The sequence below is a fragment of the Gadus chalcogrammus genome, chromosome 2 (genome assembly GCF_026213295.1).
Source record: "Gadus chalcogrammus isolate NIFS_2021 chromosome 2, NIFS_Gcha_1.0, whole genome shotgun sequence".
In the NCBI taxonomy this organism is placed as follows: Eukaryota; Metazoa; Chordata; class Actinopteri; order Gadiformes; family Gadidae; genus Gadus; species Gadus chalcogrammus.
In genome coordinates this window covers 13,635,122-13,650,270 of record NC_079413.1, presented here as the reverse complement: position 1 = coordinate 13,650,270, position 15,149 = coordinate 13,635,122, and the positions used below count along the sequence as shown (strand labels likewise).

The following is a 15,149-nucleotide window of genomic DNA, read 5'->3' as shown; positions in this document are numbered from 1 at the left end:
TACCTAACGCGATACTTAGCTAACCAAGATGCTAAAGCTAGATAAGATGAAAAAAATATATAAATATTTTAATCTATTGCATTTTTACAATTTAGGAACCTTTCACAGGCAAATATTTACTGTTTTGTTTTGTCTGGTTACCATTCGATTAGCTGTGTCTGCCATGGCTTGGAGAACTTAATTGGTTGATATTGATGCATGTATCCTGAAGTTAAGTCCAAAATACCCAATATTGATATATGTACGTTGATATAGGTATGATTGCATGTAACTGTAGTTACCCGTTCAGAACCAAAAGGAGGCGCTGTTGCGCCATGTCTCTGACTATATAATGGAATGTTCACTCCTATTTCCCTCTCTCTGCCCTTTGCTCTAGGGGTGCACTCACACTAGGCCATCTGGCCGTGGCCGTGGCCGTTTTAGCACCTAACCGTGCTCAAATCTGCCAGTGTGAGTGTGGCCAGTCTGGCCAGGCCGGGCCAATTTGGCCACTTGGTAGAGGTGTGCTGCTACGGCACGGGCCGCTACGGTACAGATGCTAATGAGCCGACACGCGCACACGCACGGCTACGCAACCTGAGCTGGATGACGTATAGTCAATGCGACGACCACGGACATAATAAAGGCGACGAGCCTTCTTTCCCATTAAACGGTAAACATTAGTGGTGGATTCAATGATTCGTTTCCGTGACCCAGTTCGCGTGATTCAGTTCGCCACGATGAGTCGTTCGCGAATCGTTCGTTTGTTCGTTTAGTCGAGTTTCCGGTAGCACTAACTCCACTGAGTCTGACTGACTCAGCTGAGAACCGTGCAATGGGGTCCATTCCATGATGCGATTTGCCGCTACCGGAAACCAGGCTGAACGAACATACGATTCATGAACGACTCCTCCCAGTTCAGTCGAGTTTCCGGTGAATCGATTCACCGGAAACTCGACTGAACGCGGAGGAGTCGTTCGCGATTCAGCCTAGTTTCCGGTAACGGTGAATCGCATCATGGAATGCACGCCATTGCACGGTTCTCAGTTGAGTCAGTCAGACTCAGTGGAGTTAGTGCTACCGGAAACTCGTTCGTTTGTTCAGTCGAGTTTCCGGTGAATCGAATGGTGAATCGAATGGTGAACGAGACGACCGAACGAACGAGAGAGACGAACCCGTTGAGTTCGTTCGTCCTAAAGACTCGTTCATTCGAACCGGTTCGCGAACGAACGAGCCAACACTAGTAAACATCGTGTCAAGCGGTTCAACTGTTGGTGTGTTCTCTGTGTTGTTATCCATTGTTGTTAAAACTCTGACTGGCGGCAGACTTTATTATGGTCCATGCAGCGGACGCTTGGTGATGACGTGTTACGACGTGATGACGTATGTACAAGAGCCTTCCGTGGCCAGGCCACAGCTGCGACGGCCAACGGCCACGGCCAGATGGCCTAGTGTGAGTGCAGGCCAGAGAACAATGGGGCCATTTGAGCACGGTTAGGTGTGAAAACGGCCACACGGCCACGGCCAGATGGCCTAGTGTGAGTGCACCCTAGGAGAGCGTGCGTCTGTTCGCTGTTCACAAATACACTACGCCAGTACGGCTAAAGAGAGAAATGGATTAGAATTATTATTCCGCCGTGAGAGTCCTCATCCTCATCGTCATCCGCTTATCCGGGGTGGGGTCGCGGGGGGAGCAGCTCAAGCAGGGGGCCCCAGACTTCCCTTTCCCGTGAGAGTGTAACCTGCTAACACCCAAAAACCTTGACCAAAAAAAGTTTTTCTGATGGTTGGCCTGTCTACCTTACCTCAGAATATACAAATATATTAGCTTCCTTTCAAGGTAACATTTGTGACAGGGAGCTTTAATGTTCAACATCAAATAACATGAAATGAGGTTGAAATATGTCTATAGACAATAGATTATAAATAGATACAACATTATGATAGACACTGACAGTCCCCTTTAATTCACTAGATGGCATCAGATTTCCGTCGAATTAATCTCAGATCAATGTTCAGGCAGACATTTTTGTTAAAGAACTGATAATATCATAATGGCCACATTATTCATATTTTTGTTTATTTTATTGTACACATCATTTGAAATAATGTGATGCACAATAAAATAATCAGCGTTATAAAATAAAAGGTAAGATATATATTATAATAATAATATGTATGAACCGTTAAATACAAAATATCTATACAAATCAAAAGTACTTTAAAAAGTAAAATGTGCGATATTATAAGAATTACAAAAATTACAGTATCTCGTATGAACAGATAAGTTAAAGATACTCTCTAAATACACAGTATTTACATAACGGAGGATTAGTGCAATTATTGTGTGCAGAGTGAGTCCAGGGGGATGATTCTATGGGGAGTTTGAGGTCCTTCTCTCATCACAACAGGTGATGAATCTTGCTGCTGCGTTCGCACACTGTTGTATTTCTCCCAAGGTATGGCAGTTTGTGAGCCTCTGGAGTGTCTTTGAAGTCCTTGCATGCCTTTATAATCCGTGGGAAGTTTGTATTCCTGATGTCTTCATATGACTGGCAGGGAGTCAGGAAGTGCAGTTCTGTCTCTAAATGGTTGTGTGTGCAGTGGGCAACCCTGTCTCGTCAAAATTACGTTCCCAGAGAACTATTCGGCATTCTCAATTACGTTTGTCATAAAACGTATTTTGTCCGCGATTACGTTTTATTGAACGTATTGCAAATACGTTCGTCCTCAGCCTATTTTTTGCCATTCATTAACCTCTAGGATTATGTTTGGTTGAAACGTATCCCAGATAGGTTAAATGTCAACGTATAGCACATTATTGTCATTAAGGCATATCTTCCTTTCAGGGAACGTTTCATTTAACGTATTTTGTCTGAAAAATGTATCTTGGCCGTGAATACGTTTTATTGAACATATCGCAAATACGTTCGTTGTCAGCCTATTGTTTTGCCATTTATTAACCTCTAGGATTAGTATCCCAGATAGGTTAAATGTCAACGTATAGCACATTATTGTCATTAAGGCATATCTCCCTTTCAGGGAACGTTTCATTTAACGTATTTTGTCTGAAAAACGTATATTGGCTGTGGATACGTGTTATTGAACATATCGCAAATACGTTCGTTGTCAACCTATTTTTTGCCATTCATTTACCTCTAGGATTATGTTTGGTTGAAACGTATTCAAAATATGTTAAATGTCAACGTATAGCACATTATTGTCATTAAGGCATATTTCCCTTTCGGGAAACGTTTCATTTAACGTTATTTTGTCCCTGATTACGTCTTATTGAACATATTGCAAATAGGTTCGTTCTCAACATTTTTGTTGTTATTTATTTAAGCTACCTCTTGGATTACAGGCTACATTTAATTGAAACGTATCCTTAATAGGCTACGTTAAATTTCGATAACACATTATTGTCAGCATATAGGCATAGGTCTACCTCTCGGGGAAGCGTACGTTTGATTGTAATGTTAATAGTCCAACGTTATATCAACATGTCACAAGAGGAGAAATTAGCTGCTGACGGGGTAACTGTAGGAGCGGGGGTTGCTTTGTTGATTTCTTTATCTAGGGCTATAGCCGTGGTCAAAGCGGGAAGTGTGCGTTGTCTGGGCGGCTGCCTGAACTGAGCTGCAGGAAATTATGTTCACACGTTTCTTCATTCATTCATGAAGGCTATACCGGTGAACGGTGACGTCAGACTCACGCCCACCTACAAACCAATCAATGTCCAGTATCAGCCTGTCCTCTCGGAAAATACGACCACGTAGGTGGTTTGTTCCGCCACAGATTACGAGCCATTGGAATTCATCCAAAACGAGCGAACGAGGTCCTCTACATGTGCGGGGAACCCTTTCTCATCAAAATTACGTTCCCAGAGAACTATTCGGCATTCTCAATTACGTTTGTCTAAAAAACGTATTTTGTCCGTGATTACGTTTTATTGAACATATTGTAATGACCTCGCCGGTGACATAACGATGTCGAGTCATTAGTAATTGAAGGAACTTTTAATGGACCAAAACCAGGTCACTGAAACCCGTAACCAACGGCAGAAATCCCACCCAAAACAAACCCCGGTTACCCCGGCAACCCCCAACACGGTCTCACTCACGTGCACGCACACGCACAGACACACACACACACAAGCACACACACGCACGCACAGACACACAGACACAGACACACACACGCACACACGCACACGGTGCATTTCGCTGCTAAAACAACAACAAAAAAATATTCCCTCAAATAGTATTACTTTCAAAACGTTGGCCAAAATGGCCAATAATATCATTTTTTATTTGGGATGCTTCTAGGACATTTTGGGTGGATTTTGAACGGTATGTGGGGGGCACGTTTTTTGCAGGACCTGGCAACCCTGCGCTGTTGCCCGAGATCTGGATCCACCCCGGCGTGGTGCAGTCTCCTTTTGACCTTTTGACCCCAGACTTCTGGGGGAATAGCTGAATCAATTCATTAGTCTATCAGAAGCATGTAAATATCTTCACGGTGGCGTAAGAGGACGAACAAGGTGTCCTTCAACATCTACGCTTCCAGGCGATTGCAACGGTGCCACACATGAGCATATTCGAACATGTTTAATGGTAGTAATTAATAGGAGGCCTTAATAGGAGGCCTTAATCAATACTGAGCAGCTATTGATTTGCTTCCCGATAAAGATTAGTCACAAATGACATGTTATTTAGCATCTACACGTTGAGCTGAGTCCAATGACACCAAGAACGACACTCTAGCTAATGGTAACATGTATTTTACATGGTACACCTAGGTCTAGGACATGATCTCGGTGTATCAAGAGGCCGAGCTTGATCTCATTGGACTCAGCTTAACGTGTAGATGCTAATTAACATGTAATTTGTCAAAAATCTCCATCGGGAAGCAAATCTATAGCTGGTCATTATTGATAAAGGCCTCCAAAATCGACAGCTAATTACTACCCCGAAACATATTCAAATATGATCATGTGTGGCACTGTTGCAATCGTCTCGAAACGTAGATGTCAAAGGACACCTTGTTTGCTCTGTTGCACCACCGGGAAGATGTTTTCATACTTCTAATGGATTGATTCATATTTTAAGGTTCTCGGAGTGAGACTTTAAGTGGCTGCAGCAGAAGTGTTGAGACGAAAGATGATATCAAGAGATTTATAGAATATTCCCATTCACATTATGATTCTTCGTCGTAACATCCGACCAAACATCCTTTACATTCACAGAGCGAAGATTATGAAAGTCCAGGCTCAGCAAGTGCTCCATCTCGTTGCACCTGCACCCAGCGGCTCGCTTGCAAGATTTTGGCCTGAAGTTCTTCCCAGACCTATACCCTAACAGTCCAATATGCATATCTGAGAATAAGGCCTCTCTTCAATAATGACAAAATGTAATGAGAGAAATACAGATTCACTTTTTGTTATCTCATAAACGGCGTGGTGCCGGCTCCTTTTGACCTTTTGACCCCAGACTTCAAAGAGGTGGCCACAGGGCAGCGCTGTCTACACACATTAAGCCACAAATGTACACCTCCATCCCGCAAAAAATGGGGCCTAGAAACTAACCTCTGTCTTATGTACATTGACTGTACTGTTGGAGGTCACGCCCCTTTTCCAGCCTTTTCGAGATAGCTAGGGATGCTAAAATGTTTACACACATTTCCCGGGGCCCCGTGAACGACATATCCGAGATTTGGAGTTCTAGCCCTTAGAGAAAAAAAGTTTTCCCAAATGGAGTGTCATTTGGACAAAGCCCCTCAGAAGTGTAGCCTGCAAGACCTAATGGTTCAGAATGTGGTGGAAAAACAGTTTTTGAGATAGGAAGGTCCTACCACCCTGAAATTTTAATACCTTATTCTAGGGCCTAACTGGGACTTCCGCACCGAAACTTGGCCCGGTCGGACCCCGAGGGCAGGAAGGGGGGGCCCTTCCTGCCCGAAACTTGGCCCGGTCAGACCCCGAGGGCAGGCCCCCCCTTCCTGCCCTCGGGGTCCGACCGGGCCAAGTTTCGGTGTGGAGGTCCCAGTCAGGCCCTAGAATAAGGTATTACAATTTCAGGGCGGTAGGACCTTCCTATCTCAAAAACTGTTTTTCCACCACATTCTGAACCATTAGGTCTTGCAGGCTACACTTCTGAGGGGCTTTGTCCAAATGACACTCCATTTGGGAAAGCTTTTTTTCTCTAAGGGCTAGAACTCCAAATCTCGGATATGTCGTTCACGGGCCCCCGGGAAATGTGTGTAAACATTTTAGCATCCCTAGCTATCTCGAAAAGGTCGGCAAAGGGGCGTGACCTCCAACAGTACAGTAAATGTACATAAGACAGAGGTTAGTTTCTAGTCCCCATTTTTTGTGGGATGGAGATGTACATTCGTGGCTAAAGGTGTGTAGACACAGCTGGCCTGTGGCCACGTTTTTGAAGTCGGGGGTCAAAAGGTCAAAAGGAGCCGGCACCACGCCGCTTATGAGATAACAAAAAGTGAATGTGTGTTTCTCTCATAACTTTTTGTCATTATTAAAGAGAGGCCTGATTCTCAGATATGCATGTTGGATGGCTAGGGTGTAGGTCTGGGAAGAACTTCAGGCCAAAATCTTGCAAGCGAGCCGCTGGATGAGTTGCAACGAGATGGAGCACTTGCTGAGTCATTTCCTGTAGTGCTGGAGCCACAGGTTGAAGCGTATGCGTCCTTTGAGACCCCCTTTACGCTATACAGCTTACTTAAATGTTGTCGACTCAGTCACCTATTGCATGACTTCCTTTAGGGCTTCGGCCTCCTAATTGATCATTGTAGTAGGCTATAATTGAATGCCCTCTTTCATATATATACCTCCACCACACTGAAAAAAGTAAATCTGGGAGTATGTAATTGTAACATAATTAAGTAAGTGATATTAACATAAAAAAACGAAGTTAGTCTCTTAACATGAATATATCAAGTTGTGAATTAGTCTACATTCGTTCAAAATACAAGTCATTTAGATTTTTTTTCTTAACAAGCTTTATCTAAGTGGCTCAACAAATCTTGTTATGCAGACCCACACAACATACAATTTGTTCGTTATATTTACGCTGCTCCGACTGCGCCCCGTGTGGTGCATTCTGGGTAGCAAACTAGTTCAAACCGCTTGTCTCAGGACCGTTGAGGGGAGAAGTTCCAGAACGTGGAGACTGAAGTTTACGGTAAGAATAAAGTTAATGTTGGTGATATAGTTGGTTAAACACTAAAGTCCTTCAGGTTTTATATTATTTTAGAAATGTATAAGTAAAATAACCGTAAGCTGTAATTTGAAGTAAGCAGGGATGTAGACGGCGCCGGGTGCCGTCTTATCGGCAGCATATAGAACACACCTGTGGTGGGTTAGCCATTAGCGAGGGGTTTAAGATGGAAGTCGGCCGTAAATAAACACCCGTGTGTGTCTGCGTGTGGGTGGCCGCGCTTTTGAGTTAATTTGTGGAGGTTTTTGGTCGCAGCGGTGGCTGTAGGCAGTTAGCTCTGCTTGTTAGCCCTTAGCCGCTGAAACGCAGTGAGCACAGCCGCATGTGATAGACAGCGCCGAGCCCCCTTCACTAGCCATAACATGGAGCATACCAAAATGACGGGGAGAAACTCAGCTAAATACCTGTACCAAGCAATGCCACCCAAACGAAACACTAAAGGTGCGATCACACCAAACGCGACGGGGCGACAAGATCCCATACAAAGTGAACGTAGAGACGCGTATCGCGCGAATTATTCGCGAGAGAAAACCGGCGACAGATTTTGATTTGTCGCGCCACACTTTCGCCGTGCACAGGCGAGCGCGTTCACTAGGATTTGTGGCGCGACAAATTCGCTCGAGTTCAAATATTTCAACTTTGACGCGAATTTCAAGTGATGACAGCCAATCAGCTTCAACAGCGTGGCCACTGAGTGACATGTGTAACGTAACAGCCAATCAGCGTTCAACCGTCAAACTCAGTGTGACTCAGTGCAGTGCAGTCCGGGGTGAACTGCAGCATGGAGGAGAAAGTGATTGTTGCCGTTTGCGACTCCCGGAGCTCTATATATAATAGTACTATATAATATAATATAATTATATATATAATATCACGTGTACAACAGTTAAATAGTTAGTTATATGTAGTAGCAGTCTGATGTCTGTGCTTAACATGATCTCATTTCTGTTTTTGTAGGACAACAGCATTGAGTCCAGAAGAGAAGCTGTGATCAGAGGCCTCATTCTCTACCTTGGTGAAAAGACGGAGGAGCTAATCAAGGACTACAAGGTAAAGAAAACTGTTTCAAAAGAAAGAAAGAGCACCAAGAGAGCTATACTGTATGCATCCTTCACATTAATATACAAGAGGGTTTTATTTTTTCTGGTGTATTTTACAGGTTTTTGATGATGACGATGTTGGGACTGTACAAGAGGCCCTTACTACACAAGTCCTCAACATCTTTGTGGTCAGCAAAGCCAGAGATGGAGATCTCCAGAAGCAGGCTGGAATAGCCATCGAGGGAGCAGAGGTCCTTATTGGTATCCCTGATGTTGCACATGCTTGTACCTACCTGATGGGCCTCATCTACGCCTTGGAACTAAGGTACCCTAACAAACTGAAATACACCTTTGAGGTTTTTCAGAAGTTTTTGTTTTGGAGGACATTGCCAAAGTTCATTTGAAGAACCATTATGTAATAGGGTGTGAATCCCATGAGTTATGTGTTGGGTCATTGGCATTGTCTTATGGCGCGTCTGGCTCTAGCATCTTAGGTGTTTCCAATGTTGTCAGTATAATGGAGTTTATGGTCTTATTTTCTTATCAAAGTGTCTTTGGTATATACTATGTTCCATGTCATGAATACACTAAAATGTTGCAACACTGTAACTATTGTTAAACAAGGTAAACAAGCCCCTTTGTTAAGTTTGATAATTAATACCAGATGTTGTTTGAATAATGTGGACATTTTTCCAGAGTATACAGTATTAGGGCTGCAACTAACAGTAATTGTCATTATTGTACAATCTGTCTTGTTATTTTTCCAATGAATACTTGTATGGAATGTGGGAAATGGTGAAAAATGTGTTATCACTGTTTCCGGAAGCCCAAGATGCAACTTAGAATGTCTTGTTTTATCCCGACCAATATTAATATATTCTCATGTGAGAAGCTGAATTTGGATTTTTTTATGACTCAAAGATTAATTGACAATTAAAAATCCTTAAATTGAGTAATAGGAAACTTAGAAATTAAACAACTAATAGTTGCAGCTCTATACAGTAAACTAATTTATTGCCCAGTTCATTGGCAGTATATATTGACATGAGTTTGCTTGTTTGTGAGAATTTGTCAGCAATAAAACATGTCAATTTTGGTGACTTATGACCTCTTGATTGTGGTGACCCTTTGACCTTTCCTCTAGTGGAACTCTCACACAATTTGCTGAATGTACTTATGATTTAAAGGGAATTCACCCTCTTAATTTTGTTCTTATGTAATTTTTTTCCTAGCACCATGAGGCCAAAATGTCAATTATTCTATTGGGCAGATTGACCAACACATAGATGATTGATGCTTCATGCTTAATTTAAGTAGATCACCATAACAAAAATATATCATGTTTTATCTACTTTAAAAAAGTAAGGCAACTTTTTGCATCATTTTATCACATAGATCAAACAAGAGTAGTCTTTGTATGTACAACATTACTTTTGCTAGTAACATCAACTTACTTTTGCTAGTAACATCAACTTACTTTTGCTAGTAACATCAACTTACTTTTGCTAGTAACATCGACTTACTTTTGCTAGTAACATCAACTTACTTTTGCTAGTAACATCAACTTACTTTTGCAAGTGAAGACAACTTAATACCATTGAGTTGACTTTATTTGCAAAAGTAAGTTGACTTCACCTGCAAAAGTAAGTTGACTACTTGCAAAATGAATGTTGCACATACAAAGACTACTCTTGTTTGATCTACAGGATAAAATGATGCAAAAAGTTGCCTTACTTTTTTTAAGTAGATCAAGCACTTTATTTTTATCAGTGCACTGGGACGTGGCAACAATTCTCCAAATCCATATGGGGAGGGGGGGATGCTTGTGGACAGTAGGGGTTTACCCTAGACATAAATAGGAAGTAAAATCAGGAGAAGGAATGACCTCTCACAAATATTTATTGAATAAATTGTTTCAAATAACCCTCCCTCGTTAAATCAATGAGCTTGGTGTTTTGCTTTCAAAAATTAGTTATAGAAGAAGTCTAAACTGCAGAAAATAAACACATCCAAGCTGCCTTTTAAGGATACCTTGGAATATCTGTCTATTTTTCAACCATCGGACCCTAGTTTACGACAAAAACAACCCAATTGACGGCAGCTCCTTTGCCGCGTGGTTTTTAGAGTTATTAGAGGGGGCGGTCGATAGCAACCACCATAGCAACCATGACGGTCAAGTGACTGGATTCAGCCCCGTTGAAAAAAATAGAATACCTCCCTACACACTCAGTAGTAGATTAATGATATTTAAATTATTATGACCATGAAGTCTTTATTTGCATGGGTTTACATTTCGTTGTGTAGCATGGAATAATCTGAGAAACACTCCCATTCAGAATGCATTGGTTTACACTTCGTTCTTTGGAGCACGGTTATTTTTATTGATTTATTTATTTTCCGTTTTTGAGGAGTTGAGGATTTTTCTGCAATAATCCAAAATCCAATGGAAAACCCGTTGGCTTTTTGTCAAGGGAACCGAGGGCGACGCTCACTTCCGGGTTTGCCAGCATACGTCATCCCTCTCCACCACTCTATACTGTAAAAACACGTTCAAGTTGAATGATAATGCATGAATTTATTCTTTATTCTGCCATAGTAACACGGTAAATAAATGGCAAAAATAGGCTGAGAACGAGTTCGTATTTACGATATTGTAGCGACCCTGGGACAATTAAATTGTTTGTGTGTTATGTGTTGCATTGTATTTCGTTGTCCGTTAGGCCAGTTGTTCTGTGTGCATGTATTGTAATGTTCTTCTTGTCAATCAGTCTGGGGGCGAATCATTAGGTCAGCTGGGGGAGGGCCTTGGAAGAACACGAGGGTGGGGGCTTGCACGTGACTGAGACCGTGTTGGGGGTTGCCGGGGTAACCGGGGTTTGTTTTGGGTGGGATTTCTGCCGTTGGTTACGGGTTTCAGTGACCTGGTTTTGGTCCATTAAAAGTTCCTTCAATTACTAATGACTCGACATCGTTATGTCACCGGCGAGGTCATTACAATATGTTCAATAAAACGTAATCACGGACAAAATACGTTTTTTAGACAAACGTAATTGAGAATGCCGAATAGTTCTCTGGGAACGTAATTTTGATGAGAAAGGGTTGCCCGCACATGTAGAGGACCTCGTTCGCTCGTTTTGGATAAATTCCAATGGGTCGTAATCTGTGGCGGAACAAACCACATACGTGGTCGTATTTTCCGAGAGGACAGGCTGATACTGGACATTGATTGGTTTGTAGGTGGGCGTGAGTCTGACGTCACCGTTCACCTGTATAGCCTTCATGAATGAATGAAGAAACGTGTGAACATAATTTCCTGCAGCTCAGTTCAGGCAGCCGCCCAGACAACGCACACTTCCCGCTTTGACCACAGCTATAGCCCTAGATAAAGAAATCAACAAAGCAACCCCCGCTCCTACAGTTACCCCGTCAGCAGCTAATTTCTCCTCTTGTGACATGTTGATATAACGTTGGACTATTAACATTACAATCAAACGTACGCTTCCCCGAGAGGTAGACCTATGCCTATATGCTGACAATAATGTGTTATCGAAATTTAACGTAGCATATTAAGGATACGTTTCAATTAAATGTAGCCTGTAATCCAAGAGGTAGCTTAAATAAATAACAACAAAAATGTTGAGAACGAACCTATTTGCAATATGTTCAATAAGACGTAATCAGGGACAAAATAACGTTAAATGAAACGTTTCCCGAAAGGGAAATATGCCTTAAAGGTTGCATAGGTGATTTGCTTTTTTGGCCATTTTTGCAAAATTACTTGAAATCCTTATCATAACCCGCTTACAGCCACTGAGTTAGAAGTACTGACATGAAAATTAAACTTGTCAATCATCTGTGGAACGTGCAGGGCTCGAAAAACTCCAGCCAATCATATCCATTGCCACCGAGTTTCATTGGACAGTAAGTACGTCAATCAAACGGTCGTACTGCACTCCCCCTCCCCCCCTCCCCCGCGCCCCGCGCGCGACCCCTTCGTGCAGTACTCGTGACCCAGAGCTCGTGACCCAGAGCAAGCTCCTGTTTGTTGTTATCCTGCGGTATCTGTCTGGAACTAGTTAATCCACATTTGGACCTAGCAGTAGAAGACAATTTCCATGGCAGACAAGACGCCACAATCCCCACCACCACCACCACCACCAGCAAAGAGAAGGACAACTCTTTTTCAGAGAGTAATTGATAATAAAAACGCTGAAAGAGAAAAACTGAAATCAAGAATAATCCTAGGCGCTGCTTTTGAACGTTGGCGGCAACTGAAGGACGAGAAGGGTCTAAACCGATGCTTGTGTGGCGGTTGACCTAGTTTCAAAGTTTATACCGTTTATACTCGGTAATACCGGTGTTGAGACGAGTGTAGGCTATTACTCGGTGTGAAAATGTCCACACCGCGGCAACCCTAGTGAAAACCAGGACTTCCAATACAATTATATGAAACAAACATAAATTTTCTAAAAATAGTATTGATTTATGTGACCGTTTAATGTTTATAACATCTGGTGCAACCATAGCCGCGAGAACGTATTCTCAGCAGGGGGTGCTGGAAAAAAAAACCCGGCCTGCACTAGACTCGCAACTCGTCACATTGATAAAAAAGATATATAGCAGCGCAGCTCAATTACACCAGTGCATGCGCGCACAGTTGAAAATCGATCGTTGTGTTCACTTCCTTCACACCATGGTTCACATCCAGCTGCTCACAGAACAAGTTTAGCGCACCACCGCTACCCTCACACTTTTTCATATAACCTTTTTTCAGCACTAGGACATATGAGCATTAAATAAATGCTGCGTCTCAACATGCCTTGGACAGCAGCGAGGATGACTCGCTTTGCCACGGGCCGAAACAGTTCGGAGCGACCACAGCCAGAGCGAACACAGCGGGGCAGAGGAGTGTCAGGAAGTCTTTGGTGTACACATCAGTACGGCCTATTTGCACTACTGTTTAGTGGCAATGCAGTGTTTTATTCTATGCCTTTTTATTTTCGTATATTATTTCAATTAATACAATTTATTTATTCATGAAATCAAGATCTGGGCTTCAAATCTTTTTTCCAAATATAGGTCGTATTACAATGGGGTTTGTGTTTATATTCGGACCAATACGGTACAGCGGATGCTCACATGACGTTAAGCATTTCCTGGTGCATAATGTGACGCTTCAGAACCTAAAATCCCGTTTCTCCCCGTTGATACGACAACACATAACCGGCGTTTTCAGAAATCTCCACTTTGGTTTTTAGAAATGATCGTTTTCTGTGATAAGACAGGGCCTCGGACAGGGGGTGTTGCAGCACCCCCAAAACCCCTACTTCCCGCGGTACTGGGTGCAATTTACAGCTGAATGTAGTGCCATGTTGTTAAACGAAAACCTACGCTAGCCTGGCTCGCTCTCGCGCATCTCTGTTCGCGCTCGTGCATGATTGCGCGTCCAGGTACTTGGAATGGGTGGAGTCAGAGTCAGCGTTGAAGGGGAGGGGGTAGGACCATTTGAGTTGTGTATTTTCAAAATCTGCTGGCGTTTCGCAAATCGCGTACCCAACCTTTAATGACAATAATGTGCTATACGTTGACATTTAACATATTTGGAATACGTTTCAACCAAACATAATCCTAGAGGTAAATGAATGGCAAAAAATAGGTTGACAACGAACGTATTTGCGATATGTTCAATAACACGTATCCACAGCCAAGATACGTTTTTCAGACAAAATACGTTAAATGAAACGTTCCCTGAAAGGGAGATATGCCTTAATGACAATAATGTGCTATACGTTGACATTTAACCTATCTGGGATACTAATCCTAGATGGCAAAACAATAGGCTGACAACGAACGTATTTGCGATATGTTCAATAAAACGTATTCACGGCCAAGATACATTTTTCAGACAAAATACGTTAAATGAAACGTTCCCTGAAAGGAAGATATGCCTTAATGACAATAATGTGCTATACGTTGACATTTAACCTATCTGGGATACGTTTCAACCAAACATAATCCTAGAGGTTAATGAATGGCAAAAAATAGGCTGAGGACGAACGTATTTGCAATACGTTCAATAAAACGTAATCGCGGACAAAATACGTTTTATGACAAACGTAATTGAGAATGCCGAATAGTTCTCTGGGAACGTAATTTTGACGAGACAGGGTTGCAGTGGGAGCACAGTCTGTCTTCTCTTGGGGCGTCCCTTCTCGATGGCCAGGCTGTGTTCGCTGAGTCTGTATCTGGTCAAGGATTTCCTCCGTTTTGGGTCAGTCACGGTGGTCAGGTATTCTGCCCCGGTGTATTCTCTGTTAAGGGACAAATAGCATGCCAATTTACTCTGGGTTTTGGTGGACTCTTTCCAATGTGCCAATACTTTTCCTTTTGTTTTCTTATCATTTGGTTTTGCCTGATGTGTTAGTTGTTGCGTGTTGGACAGATTCCCAGGACAAGCTGGCTAAGGGGACACTTTTCTGGGTGTAACTCTCTCTCTCTCTCTCTCTCTCTCTCTCTCTCTCTCTCTCTCTCTCTCTCTCTCTCTCTCTCTCTCTCTCTCTCTCTCTTTTTCTCTTGTTTTATTTGTCTGACTCATCCCTGACTCACTGTAATTCTCTCTCTCTCTCTCTCTCTCTCTCTCTCTCTCTCTCTCTCTCTCTCTCTGGCTCTCTCGCTCTCTCTCTCTACTCTGCACCCTCTAGCCTCCATCCTCTCCTCCATCTCCTCTCGACCTCTCTCTCCCTCCTTCCGCCTACCTCCCTATCTACCTCCCTCTCTTCTTCCATTCTTCCCTCCCTCCTTTTTGTATAAGCTGTCCTTGATGCTGGCAGGCAGACTGCTGCCTAGTGACGGAGAAATGGAGAGAGTGGGAGGGAGGGAGAGAGAAAAAAGA

General features: G+C 42.8%; 1 protein-coding gene across 2 annotated transcripts in view; it reads left to right on the top strand.

Moving 5' to 3' along the window:
- The window catches only part of samd14 (sterile alpha motif domain containing 14), a 49,896-nt gene that overhangs the window by 16,640 nt on the left and 18,107 nt on the right, over positions 1 to 15,149 (top strand). Inside the window, exon 1 of one of the 2 annotated variants that reach the window (XM_056582029.1) lies at positions 14,859 to 15,149. This exon is cut by the window's right edge and continues 682 nt beyond it. The exons of the other annotated variant lie outside the window; for it this stretch is intronic. The gene's annotated coding sequence lies outside the window, so the exon portion shown is untranslated. Of the gene's footprint in view, positions 1 to 14,858 lie in introns of those variants that run through there. 2 annotated transcript variants of the gene reach the window in all.